General features: G+C 39.8%; 1 protein-coding gene across 1 annotated transcript in view; it reads left to right on the plus strand.

The window, feature by feature from the left end:
• The window catches only part of LOC105075641 (17-beta-hydroxysteroid dehydrogenase type 6), a 146,749-nt gene that overhangs the window by 14,220 nt on the left and 118,356 nt on the right, over nt 1–14,173 (plus strand). The window contains exon 3 of the mRNA XM_074374658.1: nt 11,533–11,681. The gene's annotated coding sequence lies outside the window, so the exon portion shown is untranslated. The remainder of the gene's footprint in view (nt 1–11,532; nt 11,682–14,173) is intronic.

Raw genomic sequence — 14,173 nt, forward strand, 5'->3', positions numbered from 1 at the left:
GGGGCAAATAATATACTTAGCTGTTAATCACAAAGTTAGTCCAGGATTTGCTCAACAAGCACTTCATGTGTGATCATTTATGACCAGTCAATCACTGACTAAGTGGTATTTCTGAAGGGGAGCTAGAAAGTGCTGTGAGAGTCATGGGGCATCGTTTTAATGACATGAAACTTGATTGCTTCAGTGCTTCCTAGTTTCAGCTCCCAATCACCATCAGACTCATGGATTCTTAAGTTTCACCAGAGCCCTAGATTAACATCAAATTGATCCAGTTTTTCCTCCTGTCAATCATTTCTTATTCTCCACTCAACTCACCAAGAGTCACTTAGCATTTCACGTGGGAAGAGCAGGATTCCTGTACTCACCACAGGACTGACAAGCGGTCAGTGCCCTTGGATACTACTCAGAACCACCAGTCGCTGCAACGATGATTGTAACTATTCTCACTCGCCCTTGGCAGAAACCAGATAGAAAGGCAAATGGACAGCTGTCAAAAGCATTAGAACCCATCAAGGGTCAACCTGATGTTTGATTTGTCTAACTGATTTTTTTAAAAAATCACTGAAACCTTTTTTTTTTTAAAAATGAATGTATAAGAATCATCTCAAATAAAGCCAATAAAAGATGTCTGGTTGAAGCAAGGTTGAGGGATCTAGCACTCTACTCACTCAGCCCCTCCTTATCTGAGTTATTTCTGAAGACTCCACATGCTGTGCTGGTCACATTCTGAATAACACTAACCCAGGTCAACCTCTTCATTTTGCAGAAGAGGGGACTGAGGCCCAGAGATACGAAAAAACTCTCTAGATCAAGTAGTGATTAGTGACAAATTTTATTCAAACTCAATTCAGGGTTTTGTGTGTGTGTGTGAGTGTGATTTATACCATTCTGCCACTTTGCATAATGGCTAAAGAGTGCGACTGGTCCAGGACTAGGGTGAGGCAAGTAAGGTGTCTAGGGTGTAAAATTTAAGGAAGCACTACCTTTTGGGTCTGGACAAGTGCTAACTTTGCACTTGCAGTGCCTTGAGAGGGAACGCTTCCTTAAATTTTGTGCCCTGGCTGTCTTGTTTGCCTTCCCAATCCCAATCCTGCCTCTGCACGTTCCTTATGCCACATGAACCCTCTGCCTCTTGCTTCTTACCCTTTTCTCTTTGTCTTCCCCATTAGACTATGAATCTTGGAGATCAAAGACAGTGTCTTCACCCTTATGTTCCTGGGGTTTGATTTAGTACATGGCAATTAACGGGTACTCAATAGTGTCTATTGAATGGATAGGTGGGTCTAAATTCTTTTATGAAGGTTTTCTCTGCACCTCAAATCTACTCGGATTCCTACATCCTCTTAATTCATAACACATTATCTAAATAACTCAATTCACATTTAATCATGTATGCTGACATAACTTTTATGTTCATGGAACTCTTATGCAGTAATTTAATTTTCTAATACTCTGTCTCTATGCCCAATTAGTTAAGAGCAAAAACCAATGTGTATTCTTTGAATTCTCTGAGCAGCTAGCATAGGACTCTGCACGTTGGAGACATGCAGCAAATGGTAATTTAATAAATTAATTAATGGTAATAAACAAGTGGCATTTTTTTTTTCAGTTGAAAACAGAGTTTATAAAATTTGGGAATGGTTTTTAGGTCCTAACTTGCCTGCTAATGTAGCTGAGTGACTGCATAAATCATTTCACCTCTTTGCCCTTAGTTCCTTTATATGTAAAATGAGGCAGTGACTGGAGTGATTCTGACGATAACTACAGCTCTACCATCCTGAGAGTCTATGAATTGTGAAATATATTTATACAGAATGTCATGCTGCTATGAATCCACTGGTCATTCTAGCAGGAATTGGCTAAATGTAGTTGATGGCCCAAGTTTAAGTGTTCAGAGAGTCCTGAAGTTATGACCAGATTGTGTGTCAAAAATTAATTTGTAACATACTAAGTGTTTTATGGTTGAACTAGTTTCTGTGGTCTAGCCCAGAATTAAACACCTTGTATATAGAACTAATAATATTCCAAGTATGTATATTCACATATAGTGTTATTTCTATGGGAAAGTGCATTCATAATTCTAACGAGGAGCTTCAAGAACCAAGCTCCCCAGATTACTGCATGGAAAAGAAGGAGAATAAGAGACTAAAAAGGGATACTATTTTCCTAAGACTTTGATCGCAATACCTGAAAAAAAATCAGACATTGTACCTTCAGATTTCTATCTTGATCCAGAAGGTCATTAACATATAATAAGGTCAAATTGAGTTTTTTATTATTTCAAGAAGGTGAAACAGGTCTTTTAAAATAGCTAATTATATGATTATTTTCTCATATAACTATTTTCAGTATTTACTTCTGTCAAACAAATACAAGGCAGAAAATGGCCTGTTAAAAATGCTTTAAAAAAATATAAGTAATCTTCCAAGAGACTCCTGGAAAGGATTTTACTCCTTCCTTCTTTGCCTTTCCCACAATATTTAAAAATTTTTTTCAATTATTCTTTTTTTTTGAGCCATTTTTTAATAATTGCACATTTTTATTATTTTTTTTTTATTTTGGGGGGGGAGATAATTAGGTTTTTATTTATTTATTTTTGATGGCGATACTGGGGATTGAACCCAGGATCTTGTGCATGCTAGACAGGCACTCTACTACTGAGCTATACCCTCCTCCCCCAATTTAATTCAAGTGGCATTATTAAAAAGCCATGGAAATCCTGTAGGTGACTGATGTCTGTATTTGGTGACTAAATTAATCATGTGATGAAACTTACTTTTTTAAGGAAATGTGTACTTCCATGAGGAATTATTTGGTGGCCCCATGAAGGCCCCATGTCATCCTGGAATTCATCTTTCAGAGTCATGGTCTAGGCAATTCAATTCATGACAAGGAACCAACCTCGAACGTATGTTGTCATTTCTCCCCTAACTCCCCTTTTATCTAGGTCCTCATTCACTTAGTGAATTATCGCTGGGTGTGGAGAAGAGTGCAAGGCTCCGTGTTAGATCTGGCAACTGTACTAATTCACATGGCTATCGGTACTGGTCTCTTAGATGCTATTTCCATCTATTCTTGTTGATCACAGTGGGCCGGTTAATCTTTCTTGAAAACGATTTCATTAGTCTTTAGTTTTACCCATTGTCAATAGATCTGAACATTTCAGCTCATCTTTCAAAGTCCCCTCCACCCCCATCATCAGGCTTCTCCGTGTCTGTTCAACATCATTTCTGCCATCTTGCGGCCCTTTGGCCCCAGTCTGTAGTAGCTAGTTAGTCTGACCAAGGGGATCTTTTCAAACCTCTTCCATCATTCCTTGCACTGGAACTTTGTGAGAGACAGTGAGGAGATGGGCCGTGTCCTCTAGTGCCTGACCCCCTTCTCCCTTATTCCCAACTCCTCCATTGCCTAAGCACTTACCACGGGGCATGTGCAATACAACAAACATAATAACAACATCTTCCATTATGGAGTGCTTACTATGTCAGGCACTAAATTATTTTACATGCGTCATCTCTGCTTAACAGATCTCTGCCGAAACAATGACACAATAAGGCAGATACAGGTATTGTTTTCTCCATGTTACAAATGAGAAAATCAAGGCTCAAAGAATTGAGAGATTTGCACAAAGTCATCCAGCTAGTGAATGCGAGAGCCAGGTATTGGAGGAGGTCTTTGAGAGGATGTGACCACTGGTTGACCCACGAGCTGGAAGCTGGACAAGGAGAATTGGAGAACCAGCCCCTCCCCCATCCTTGGAATATAGCATCCACTTGCCTTCCCCACACTAGAAGCTGACCAAAGGACACAGCTTTGAGGTAGTAATGTGTTGTTGAGACCAGGATATATGACTAAACCCAGTTAAGATTCTCTCCGAACTTTAATATTCTGGCCAGGGAGTGTGGAGAACTCTGCTCATCTTGCAACACACAAGACAAGCCTGGTGACTAAGTTCCCTTGATTGTTAAACCTGCCACCCACCAATCTCCAATGGTCTGCCTCTTCCTTGTCTTGTCTCTCCTTGCCCTTCGTGTAGGAGGCCAGTCTCTGATTTCACCCAGGAAGCCCCCGAGATTTCTAACCAACGCCAGGATGCAACCAAAGCTTTTTTTTTAATTTTTTTTTTTTTTGTTGTTGTTATTATTGGAGTGTAGTTGATTTCCAACAACAAAGCTTTTGGTCTTGACTCTGATACCTTGCTGGTTCCCACAGATGATGGAGCACCATGAGAAATGCAAGGATGTAAAAAAGATCCAGCGTCTGCGCCACACAGTCAACTATTCAGTTCAGTGGATCAGAGATACACACAAATCACTATCCTATAAGACAGTGTGTGAAAATACTGAGAAAAAAAAAAATCAGCCTAAAGTTTCGGAACTGGGAAAGGGCTTCCCAGAAGCTATGATAATTTAGTCTTTGAAAGATAGGTAGCATTTTAATGGGTATCTGAACCATTTAAATTTACTTGTAATTTTATTCTGGCTTTCACTGCTTATTTTATTTTATTTTTATTGGTCTGCACTTCAGTTAGAGAAGTTCTTTTAAAACAAGGTTAACATCTTATGCATCTCTTATTTCCTAATATCACTTAGCACAGTGTTTTTCTCACACAGTAAATGATAAGCTATTTGTGATGTCACCTAAAGATAAAATTTATTCATGAAAACAGTTCAATCAGATTTTCTGCAAGTGAATTTTAGTAAATGCCATTCGCTCTTATGTGTCCTTATGGCAGCCTGTATTTTACTTTCCGTCACATTCACCAACTTTCAAATATGAGTTTCTTGAGAGTCTTCTCTACTAGACTGTAAATCCCCTGAGAACAAGGACTGTGTGTGTGTTGTGTGTGTGAATCCTGGGTGCTCACAACATGTACATGTAGTAGGTGTTCAATTAATATTCGTTGAATGAATAAAACAGACCTCTCAAGAAACTCTTTCTAAAAGGGCTTCCTTCATCTAATGAGCTTAGGAAAAGTTGCCTCTTCTGCCATCCTTTTGGATAAAGCACAGTTGCAAATCAGCAAATGAAATCTCCAATAATCTTGCAGTCAAGAAATCTGCTTAAAATTGATTATGTCGTTGCTTAAATAAAATTGACTGTGAAGAGCCACACCTCCCCTCTTTTCCCTGAGAAACACTTGTTAACATTCTGCGAAATCACTATTGCTCAGACACTCTTAAGAAAGCCATTTGGGGGGTGGGAATCTGAATGTTGTATTTCAAGAAGTGTGCTCTCTTCTTGATCCTTTTCCAGCCTAAGAGACTGTGAATTCTAAAAGGTGGAAACCAGGATGATACCCTCCAGAGGTGGCCTCGTCCTCTGCACAAAGGAGACTGCCCTGTGCTCTGATTCCTCAGTGTATGACAATTGAAGGCTTTTATTCCAAGTAACCTGCCTGATGGAGGATTAGTTTGTCTCCAGTATTCAGCTATGAGCTTCACACTTACTCAAAAGGACTGTGAGAGAACTCTTTCATAGGGCTCACAGAGTCATAATAATAAGGATGAAAGGTTGGACACTATGTCTCTGAAGAAAGGTTAAATAATTGAAGTAACTATTTAGAGGAAACAAAAATCCCAAGGAAGGACAGACCTGATGAAACACAAAGTAGCCTGCTACATGCAGTAGGTCTGTGTGAAGGCTGTGGGGCTTGTCGTCACCATGTGCCTCTGTAAGCCCCGAGGCTGGTCCCATCTAATGTCTCCCTTCAAGTCCAGCGTTCTTTCTGGTTCCAGAACTTATGCCGCTGGTCATTCTCCACCTCTATATCAATATCAAAGCCATACTCACCCCCCTTTTTAGGACTATCATTAAATAAATGCTTCCTGTGTAACAGGCAATGCACCAAGTGCATTTCACATTCATTTACTCCGTAAATATTTTTCAAGTTCCTCCTGTGTGCCAGGCAGACCTGCCCTTGGTGTTTGGAATACATCAATGAATAACACAGACAGAAAATCTTGCCTTGTGGAATTTATATACCAGCAAGCAGGGACAGATAATGAACATAATCAATAAGTAAGTTATGTAGTATGTAGGAAGGTGGTAAATGTTATGAAAAATATAGAGCAGGGAAAGTGGAAATGGGAGGTGAGCTGTAATCTTAAATGGGTTGGTCAGGATGAATTTTACTGAGAAGGCAATATTTGAGCAAAGATATGAAGCCTGGAGCAAGTTAACCATGTGGATATATGGACAAATAACATGTTGACCAGAACAAACAATCAGCTTAGAGGCTCCAAGTCAAGAATGTGTTTGTTGGGTCCAAGAGACAGTAAAGAGGTCAGAGTAGCTGGGTGTTGGGGCTTGAGGATTGACCCTACAGGGCTTTTGGACCATGATGAAGATTTTGACTTTCACTTGGAATGAAATAAGAAGCAGTTGGAGGATCTGACCAGAGGGGTTTCATATATGACTTATATTTTAAAAGGATCAGTCTGGAAAGGGCGATAAGCATGGAATTAGGGTAATGGGTTAGGAGGTGATAACTCCTATATGATAATGCAAATATCCAGAACTCAGGCCAAATACTGACAATGGAGTTAGAATTGATCAGATACTGAATATTTGTTCTGAACACAGAGCAACAGGGTTATCTGGAAGTGCTGTGTGAGGAAGAGGGAAGTCAAGGATGACTTTAAGACTTAATGGCCTCCATTAATCTTTACAGCAAGGTAGGTTATACTATCATCTCTATTTTACAGACGGGGAAACTAAAACTTAGAGAGATAATAACTTTAGATTATTTAGCTAGTAAGTAGCAGAGCTGGGATTTGAACCCAGTGCTGTCTGAGTCCGAAGCCTGGGCTTAACCATAATATAGCATCTATTACTGTGAAATCTGACCTTAGAGCTCCAAGAAACTGATCCCAGGTATGTTTCCTGGTTGCTTAATACCTTTTGGAAAACCAGTTTCCATTAACATGTTTCCATGCCTTAAACCCTAGTTTGTTAGTGACTGTACTCCTGTCCCCTAGCACCTTCTTTTCTTAGAGTCTCCCACTTCTGAAGCCTGTTGCTAACTTTCTTAATCTCCCTGACCACCAGAGCTTCTGTGATCGCCTTGATTTGCTCTACCGTTTTGGACTCAATTTGGACTGCTACTGAAAGGTTTCCCCGTTGGTAAACCTTCATATTCCAGAAGCTATTTTCTAGTATATTTGTCCTCTTAGACCCACTTTATATTCATTGATTCCTGACCACCTAAAAAAGTGAAAACCATGTGATTTTCCACGAGGAGGAGGGGAGTGTGTGATAGAGAAAGCGGTGCTGACTGTGACCCTCTTGGGATCTCTACGTTTTCCCCAGTCATGGTGGGAGAGAAAGGTGTGGCTGTAGCAACCAGGTTGGAGGCCTCCACGCAGGACAATTTCTGATCTGTTTGCTACTGACACCTGGCTTCCAGGAAGTCTTTCCCACGTTTGATTTTCTTTAACCCGAGCAACTTACTGTCTCCTTTTATCTCCCTTTGCAGCTTCAAGCAAACTTGTAATGAGCCAATGGTATTCCTTGAAAACTAGCATTGAAATTCCTCACATAGAGTAAACTGTCAACATTGGGGGAAATGTGTGATTTGTGCTTAGGGCAGAAGATGAGTTCCCCAGCGGCTGGGGTGTCAGAGGAGGGTCTTCAAGGAGGGTGGAGCTGCCCAGCACAATGGAGAGACAGTGAAGCTCCCGGTTTAGGGGGCAGGAGGAAGTGGGGAGAGGCAGAGATGGACAGAGCAGGACAGAGGAGAGGAAAGATAAAGCCATCCAATTAGAAGAAGGCCATTCAGGGCACAGTATGGCTCCCCACACTTCACCACCACAGTCTACAGTCACCCTCAAAATCTGCTTGTCCCCAGGAGGCTTGATGTCCATGAGGTTTGTTACGCGTCAAAAGAAGAGGCTCAGTTTTAGGTTAAGGGTCTTCACGGTGTGATACAGAGGCATCATGTGAAGGAGACAGAACCAAGAGCACAGGAGGCAGGAGACAGCTTTGGGAACCACTGGTCTTGAAATCAAAGGTATTCAAGGCAATTTCCTAAATCTCAGAGGCAAGGAGACTTTCACTATTTCTGTAGTACCTCAAATGATTCTAATCTTCTGTTTATATTCTTATATTAATTTTAGTTTCTCTGCCTGAAAATACTCGAGTTCCAACATTTCTGCATATTGAAATCTTACTCAACTCAAATCCCATCCTTCTGGAAAACTTGATCATTCCAGCATGAAGTGAACTTTCTCTCATCTATTGCCTATATACCCAGTTTTTAAAGTAGATTTTAAGCTTTTGGAAAACAGAGGTTTCTTGAATCTTTAAAATAACTAACTTGTACTAGTCTTCCCTAAGAAGTCTTCTTCCCTTGGCTTGCTGTCCTCTAAAGTAAGTTTGACTCACTCTCCTTTTTAATGGCCACTCATAATTAGTTTATGTAGTTTCATAAATTCAAGTTTATGACAAGTTTGTATCTGATCATTCAAATTTAAGCCCCTTGAAATGAAAATTAAAATCAAAATGAGATAGCGCTATATTTCTATCAGAATTAAAATGACTGACCATGTCAAGTTTTGATGAAGATATAGAGGAACTGGGACTCCTCTATACTGCTCCTGGGAATGCAGAATGATACATACAACCTCTTTGAAAAACAGGTGAGCAGTTTCTTTAAAGGTTAAACATACATCTTCTGATACAGCCATTCCACTCTCAGGTACTTTCTCAAGATAAATGAGATTATATGGCTATATAAAGACTTGCACACAGATATTCATAGCAACCTCACTCATAATAGTCCATAAATGAATTCAATCCACATGGCATCATAAGGTGAAGGAATAAACAAATTATAGTATATCCAGATAATGGATGGACTACCACTGAGCAATGAAAAATAAGCTACTGATACATACAGCCATATGAGTGAATCTCAAAATCATATGCTGATGAAGTAAGCCAGGCATAAAAGAATACATTTTGTATAATTACATTTATATAAAATTTCAGGAAATGCAAACTAACCTATAGTGACAGAAGACAGAACAATGGTTGCCAGAGAATCAGGAGGAGTAGAGGGGAGGAATTACAAAGGGTCTGGAGGAAAAACTCTTGGTGGTGAAGTATGGGTTCACTGTCTTGATTTTGGAGATGGTTTCAGAGGTGTATACCTATGTCAAAACTTACATTGTGCATTTTAAACACATGCAATTTACTGTATGACAGTTGTACCTCAGAAAGTTAATTAGAAGAATTTTAAGCCCCTTGAAGGCTAAAATCATGACTTTCTTTTAATAGCTCTGTGAAATGCCTGGTAAAAGGCCACATACCCTTTGAGGACTAATTAAATATTTACTGCTAATTTTTTTGACTCAATCATAGTTTAGGAGTTTCCCTAAGATCATAAAACTTCGGTATTTTCCTGACACTGAGAATAGTTCAATAGATTAACATTTATTAAACTTTTTTTGGTTGAATCAACAAAATATGAGAGGTGCTTTTGATGAGTTTATCATCAGGCTGATTTTAACATATCCAGGGCCACAGATTCTTCCTATTTCACAACAAAACAAAATTCAGTAAATTCTGTAAAAGTTCAGCAGTTTAGTAAATGCAGTCAGACTAGTGGTACATCCCACAAGTTAAACACTTGACTGACTTTTGTTTTCGCACTAATTGTAATACTGTGTGATATTCAGGAAGAATTTTCACCTGTTTCTTGCTGATAACAACCAAAGTATTTACCATTTATTAAGCACAAATAATACCTCATACACCAGGTACTTCATAGAATTACCTTATTTAATCCTGTAGCAACAATGTGGGAAATGATTAGCTAATTAAGCATTCCTCTTAAATAGATGAGAAACTGGGACTTAGAGACATTAATGATTCAACCAGGGTCACACAACCAGTAAGCAGTGGAAGTGAGATTTAAATACAATTTTGACCAAAGCCGTGTTCTATCTTTGCAGCCCCCAATCTCTAGGATTGTTCTTGCAAGAGTGCCATGGATTTAGTAATATTGCTTACTATTGTTAAACCAAAATGTGAATTCTTTACATTTTCAAATGGACGTGGAACAAAGAAGTTTTAAAATAGTACCCTGTTTATACATAATGATGCTAGACGCTACTAAAACTACACTCACCTACAGTTAGAACCATTTTGCATTTAAATCATTTTCTGTCCTTCAAAGTATTTTAATTCTTCTCATCACTCTTTAATACACATTTTACGTCCAGATTACTAAATAAGGTATGTTATATTGCTGATGATGCTTTTCCTGGTTCTTCTCTAAGGTTCCAATAGTTTTGGACACTCTCAATGTGAGTTGGAAATTTCTCTAGAGGCAAATATATAGCATCTGCCTAATTAAATAGGAAGTTCCTCTTATGTAGGGTTCCTTGGATATTTGCATTCCTTGACTCTCTGCACACTCTTTTACTCTAAACGTTCCCCACTGTGACTAACGTTCAGTCTTCACAACCATATGAAAAACAAAACCAAAAAACAAACCCAGAAGGGGGTGGGCATAGCTCAGTGGTAGAGCACATGCTTAGCATGCACGAGGTCCTGGGTTCAATCCCCAGTCCTCCAATTAAAAAAAAAAATAGTTGAAAAGAAAAAGAAAAAAAGAAAAACAAACCCAGTTACTTAAGGCCCCAACAGAACCAACAGCTGCCCAAAGCTCGTAATAATAGTTTCCCTTGTTTTTGTGGCAGATCCTAAAGACTGAGAAAGGGGAAGGACAAAAATGAAGTGGGAGCCTAGCAGCCCTAGCCCTAAAATATTGGTGTTTTGACATCTTTGCTTCAGATCTTTTAAAGTAAAAACTCATTAACGACACAGTCATAGCTACACTTGTACCCGTACTGACACAATCCCCCACTTCCCTTTCCAGAGGTAGCAGCTGTTCTTAGGTTGATGACCCCTCTTTCCACCAATGTTTTTACCCATTCACTACCTCTGTGTGTTTTCATCAATATAGGGAATTTATTTATTTATCTATTTATTGAGTAAAGGTAGATTTATTTAGAGCGATGCATACCGCATAGAGCATAGGCTGCTTCAAAAGGCGAGAGAAAGGCCACGAGGGGTGGTAGGGAACTGATTTAGATGTTTTCAGTGTTTTCCATAGCAGGAGACTCCCCCCCCCATATTGTTTTAAAGATTTCTCTACATATATTCACATGGCTGTATTTCATAAATTTTATCTACTAAATAGCTTTCCGTTACATGAATATGCCTTAGATTTTCATCCATCTTCTGTTTATAGGCAATAAGGATAATTTCCATATTTTATAATGAAAGCTTCAGTGAACTTCCTTGTACACATTTCCTTATGCAGATGTGTTCAGTTTCCTCCAGTTTATAGAAAAGAATCTATCTGGAGATGGAAATTATGGGTTGTAGAATGTTTGTGTGTTTGTTTACATATTTGATTTAAAACTTTTTTTCTGGCTTCATTGAGCTATAATTGACATAGTACATTGTGTAAGCTTAAGGCACACACTTGTGTATTACAAGATGATTGCCACTGTGTTGTAGGAGGTAATCAAGAGGACGTGACTGCCGTGTGACCCATGAGCTGGACCCAGGCATCAAGGGCTCGTCACCACCTCCTTTGTCCTTGGAATGTACCTTCTGTCCACCGTGCCCATAGCAGGAGACATTTTCAAGGATGCAGCCTTTAGAAGGTAATGTGTTGTTGAGGCCACCTGAACTGAATACATGACTGAATCCCGGTAAGTCCTCTACAGAAACCTTTAAGATTCTGGTGGATGGTTATGGAAATCTACTCATCTTGCAGCCGCCCAAGACAAGCCTTGTGTGTAAGTTCCCTTGCTTGTTAAACCTGCTGTGTATCAATCTGGAGTGGTCTGCCTCTTCCTTCTGTCTCTCCTTGCCATCCGTGTATGGGGGCCAGTTTCAGATTTGATGCGAGGAACTCCTGAGGATTTGAACCAACACACTACAGTGTGAGCTAACACCTCTATCACATTATGTCACACAATTACCTTTTGTGTGTGTGTGTGTATGTGTGTAGTGAGAACATTTAAGATCTACTTTTTTATTTATCTATTTTTTTAAATTGAAGTATAGTCAGTTACAATGTGTCAGTCTCTGGTGTGCAGCACAATGTCCCAGTCATGCACATACATACATATATTCCTTTACATATTTTTTCCATTAGAGGTTATTACAAGATATTGACCATAGTTCCCTGTGCTATACAGAAGAAATTTTTTAAAAAGAGCTACTTTCCTAATGACTTTCAGATGAGTGGATAACAGAGTGATTTTCATATACAATGGAATATTATTAAGCCACGAGAAAGAAGGAAATCCTGCCATTGTGACAACATGAATGGACCTAGAGGTCACTATGCTAAGTGAAGTCAGTCAAAGACAAATACCCTATTGTTACTGAGCAAAGCGCTCACTGCCGGGGGCGCGTAGAAGCCAGTACTGTGGCACCAGCTTTTGAGAAAAGAAAAGCTTTATCCCGAGGTCCACCAGCAAGGAGACAGGAGGTAGGGCTCAAATCTGTCTCCCTGACAGCAAGGTGAGGCGGGTAGTTTAAGTTTTAGGGTTTTGGGGTGGTGAAAAAAAGGCGGAAGAAAGCGGTCGGTCACAAAGTTTGAGAGCGTGATGGGTTCTTATGCGCAGGCGCAAACCGCTTCATACTTAATGGGTCACGTGCACCTTCGGTGGGAGGTGGTATGAAACACGTGCAATGCAAATTAGGCCAAAGGTCACCCACGGGACGAGCAAGTCAGTTCTGCGCAGACTCCAGTCAGCCTTCCGGGTCCCAGCTGCTTTCAGCCAGTTTTATCGTGTTAGGAGCGGAGGCGACTTTACCAAGCTGCTGCCTTCTCTGCCATCCTGTAAGGTAAAAGCCAAACTCATAGAGACAGGGTAGAATGGTGGTTACCAGGGGCTGGGGGAGGAGTGGGAGAAATGGGGAGAGGCTGGTCAAAGGGTTCGAATTTCCAGCGGGAAGATGAATAGGTTGTGGGGATGTGATGCACAGCACTGGGACTAGAGTTAACAAATACATTCTTGAAAGTCAAGTGAGGCGACCTTAAGTGCCCCTCCACTTTTCACCTGCTGGCGGGGCACCGCTTCTCCGGTGGACTCTGCTGTGTTGCTCTGGCTACCTTGATGGCCTTCTGGAAACACCTGCTGTAACCAGTGACAGAGGGTTTGCTGGGGAAAGCTCGCCTTCTGGGCTGAGTGCTTCCAGACGTTTCTTGTGACCATTTGTCAAATTAAATATTTATTCATTTATTTATTTTTGTTTCTTATTACTTAGAAGCCCTTTCCTTATAGTTATTTTAAGCTCTCCTTGTCTAGTGTTCCAGAGCACCCGAGGTTTTAAGTTGTCTATTTGGGACAAAATACTGCCTCTTGAGGATTTTTTTTAACTTTTTTTTTTATTGACTAGTAGTCATTTTACAATGTTGTGTCAAATTCCAGTGTAGAGCACAATTTTTCAGTTATACATCAACATACATATATTCATTGTCACATTTTTTTCACTATGAACCACCACAAGATCCTGTATATATTTCTCTGTGCTATACAGTATAATCTTGCTTATCTATTCTACATTCTGAAATCCTAGTCTATCCATTCCCACCCCCCGCCCCCTTGGCAACCACAAGTTTGTATTCTATGTCTGTGAGTCTGTTTCTGTTTTGTATTTATGCTTTTTTTTTTTTTTTTAGATTCCACATATAAGTGATTTCATATGGTATTTTTCTTTCTCTTTCTGGCTTACTTCACTTAGAATGACATTCTCCAGGAACATCCATGTTCCTGCAAATGGCGTTAATGTCGGTTTTTAATGGCTGAGTAGTATTCCATTGTATAAATATACCACCATTTCTTTATCCAGTCATCTGTTGTTGGACACTTAGGCTGTTTCCATGTCTTGGCTATTGTAAATAGTGCTGCTATGAACATTGGGGTGCAGGTGTCATTTTGAAGTAGGGTTCCTTCTGGATGTATGTTGAGGATTTTTTTTTAAATGTCAACTGCTTCATGTCTTTGAGGTGCATTATAACTGGAAATGTCCAGAACACCATCCTATTCAATAATTCACAGGTAATTATCTTATTTGGCTCTCCCAGCCTCTCGTGTTCCCTGGGCATGCCAGTGTCCTGCCAGTGAGAGGACACAGAATG

This window comes from Camelus bactrianus, chromosome 12, assembly GCF_048773025.1.
Source record: "Camelus bactrianus isolate YW-2024 breed Bactrian camel chromosome 12, ASM4877302v1, whole genome shotgun sequence".
Lineage (NCBI taxonomy): Eukaryota > Metazoa > Chordata > Mammalia > Artiodactyla > Camelidae > Camelus > Camelus bactrianus.